This window comes from Pygocentrus nattereri, chromosome 25 (assembly GCF_015220715.1).
Source record: "Pygocentrus nattereri isolate fPygNat1 chromosome 25, fPygNat1.pri, whole genome shotgun sequence".
Taxonomy (NCBI): Eukaryota; Metazoa; Chordata; class Actinopteri; order Characiformes; family Serrasalmidae; genus Pygocentrus; species Pygocentrus nattereri.
Genome location: NC_051235.1, coordinates 23,894,432 through 23,897,896, shown reverse-complemented (window position 1 = coordinate 23,897,896; position 3,465 = coordinate 23,894,432).

The following is a 3,465-nucleotide window of genomic DNA, read 5'->3' as shown; positions in this document are numbered from 1 at the left end:
TGTGAGAAATGTATCTATGAATGTGGAAAATATTATACTCTTTGACAAAAGGCAGATGGTCTGCGGAACGACCAGCAGTATATGTCCTTGAAGATGTTCACACAAACACTGCAGATAATGACCGATCACAAAGGTGAAGCTTTTGTTTTTATTTATTTAACCAAAATCAACATGGAGTTTTCATTCTGAAATGGCTTTTGTCAACACCTATCGATTATTAGGAATATTACTAATATTTTGCGTGCTCTGCAGTAAATGAGTGTGGCATCCTGCAGGCAGCCGTAACTGTGTGCCATATATGAGCCAAATCTGGCTCACACCTTTTAAATATGCTCAGTTTACAGTGTATGGGCCAGATCTGGACCACAGCTGTTAAACTTTCACACATTACAGTACATGGGCCAGAGCTGAGCCAGATCCCTTGGTTCTACTCACTTCTGGATCCTGCATCCATTAGGTCTTCTCATATAGTATAGTATAGGGGCCAGATCTGGGCCGGGGACCCAGCCAGAATTGCACCAGAACTCAACCAAGGATGTGGCCCACAAGTGGGCCAGATAAATTTTGCTAACTGGGTATTTAGCTAGCTGTGGTGTACGGAGCTGTTTGGGATTCAGTCTGGGTTTGACGCTAACATGGACTAAACACGGACATTTAAAGCATGTAAGCCATTGGACATGTGTTGAGGAGGAATAGTGGATATATTGGTCAAAGAATGTTGGAGATGGAGCTGCCAGGTAGAAGGAGAAGAGGTAGACCCTAGAGAAGGTTTATGGATGTAGTGAAGGTGGACTTGGAGATGGTTGGTGTAAAAGTAGAGGAGGAGTGGATAGGGCAAGATGGAGGCAGATGATTGGCTGTGGTGACCCCTAAAGGGAGCAGCCGAAAGAAGAAGAAGAAGAAGAAGAAGAAGAAGCCATTCATGTGACATTCTTTAGACTATTGCTGTTTTTCAGTGAATCACATCGTGAATACTTTAATTCAAGCCTGTGATATTAATGTTGGAGTTGTTTAGCATGTTTGCCATCTTTTAGCCTTTTGGCTAGCTGACCAGCCTAGTTCTAGATCTAGTTCTAGATAGAGTTTTCAGCCCCTCAGTTTAAACAAAATCGGGTTCTTGCTTCAGCAGTACACTCGGTGCTTGGTTAGAGCATCATTAGAGTCAAAGATTAACCCATTAAAAGCAGAAGGGTTTTTTGCGCTGTGGCGCAGTGACACAGAGTACAGTTGTTGTGATGCGGACATAGCCGTGGTACATCCAGAGAACTTGTAGAGAAACCAGCTCTGGTATACCTTGAATTTTACAACAGCTTTGAACGCTGTTATATATATATATATATATATATAAAACAGATGCGCTTCTATTAGATCTTTGTTATTTTTAACACAGCAAAGAGAAAGCAGGATTGTCTTCTCCAGAGCTTCATGCTTTCTTTTCCTAGGTAGTGTGAGTATCTATGAAGGAGCACCTGAACTGACTGTGACCTGAGTGGACGGAAGTTGAGCTAACAGATCTTTCTATAAAGACTTTGGTGTAACTCCGAGCTCAGCAACTATCAGGGGTTTGTTGTTTTGATGAGATCTTCAGGGAGCAAATAGTATTGTATCCATGGATTTTTTGCAGAAAGAAAACTGTGGTTACATTGTACCATGGTTCACTCTTAGCGCATTAGCACGTTAGCTAGCGCATTAGTTTGCACATAGCATGATAGTTTGTTAGCTCGGGCTTAGTGCATTAACTTTACCATAAATTACCCTGAGGTTAGCACATTTGCTTCTGTTTAGCTACTTTGGCTGGGTCTTCATTTTAGTGGTGTGGTTTTTAAGTTGAAGTGTGTGTGTGTGTGTGTGTGTGTGTGTGTGTGTGTGTGTGTGTGTGTGTGTGTGTGTGTGTGTGTGTGTTTCTCACATCACATTTGTGGTCTTGCAGGATCTGACTAACTTTACTGTATTCTACAGTCTTTAATCTTGCTCTTTTATGATGTAAAATGCCTGGAAAACTAAAAATGGAGATGTGTAAGCAACAGAAAAGGAGAGGGAGTGTGTTATCGTAAAATAACATCACAGCTGTGATTTGGTTGCATGCACAAGCTGAAGGTGAGTGCCTTAGATCATACAACAGTTAAATTATAAATAAATAAAGTAAGAAATGAATAAACCGGGCCCTGAACGTGGCATTTAATATGTGTTAATATTCGCAGTTCCTTCCACCAAATTATAGCTCCTTAACAAGCAGCTTGTTGCTACGTCACAGTAAGGAGCTCCGCCCAGTCGCTGCACAGCCGGCAGTTTGTAATCCAGCTCCTTACACTAAACTCCAAAACCATCACCACTGAGCAGTTTTTTGTTTTTTATTGTGTCAGTTTTATGGCTCAGTCTGATTTGGTCAGACTCTGAAGATCAGACGACACGTTTGACAAATGGCATTGGGTTCATTTCTGGCTGATTCCAGGTTGTTTAGCTGTTCTTCTGTCACAGCTGCCAACTGAAAAGCTGCTCAGTGGTGATGACAGTTTGGGAATTTAGTGTCGTCTCATCTTCAATGTCTGAGCAAATCGGCTGTCGGTCAAATGTGATTTTAACAGTCTCCGTTTTCTGTTTGTGTGCAAAGTAAGAAGTAAAAACGTTCAAATGGCTTGAGTGTCTGGTACAGTCAGCAAACTCGTTGAACGTTTCTCAACAAATCAGCTTGCATGACTGGAACTAACTGTTGAATAATGCATTAAAATACCCTTTTGAACATGATCTATACTAATGAGAATTTCTAGACGATTCCAAGAAGAAACAGCAAATGTCTAGCACTGATCAATACATTGATGACCCCACTGAACTGCTATATATCATATTTTTTGTATTATTATTATTATATTATAGTTGTATTAATATTAATATTAATCTATCTATCTACTTTTTTCTTTTCATGCCTACACTCAATGCATCGTTTACAGGAATGCCAAAAAACACAACAGACTGATTGCACCTTGTTTTGAATGCTGCAACTACCATACTAGCATGTGAAAGAAGAAGAGGGCATAATACACCTGTTTTAGCATGAACACACTGGCTGCCTCTTTCTTTCATTATTGATCTTAGGATTCTTTTGCTTGTGATTAAAGCTCTAAATGAATAAGCACCACCATACATTTCAGAATTAAACTGTTCAATATTTGTGTGCGTTCTTGTTTTTTTTTTTTTTTTACTGTATTGTTTTATGTTGTTAAGCACTTTGTGTGAAAGGTGACACAGAAATACACATAAATATCAGATATACGTGTAGCAGTTTTTCAGTACAGTTTGCACAGGTGCAGCTGCGATCTTTCCTACATTCTTCAAGCGAAACTTAAGGAAATTCGATATTGAGTCACCGAAAGGACCAATAAGGCTCCGCGGTTCACCACATGGCCAATCGGATTGGCCGGTGGGCGTGTTTCCGCCCCGCCCCCTCTCTGTGGACACGCCTCACAC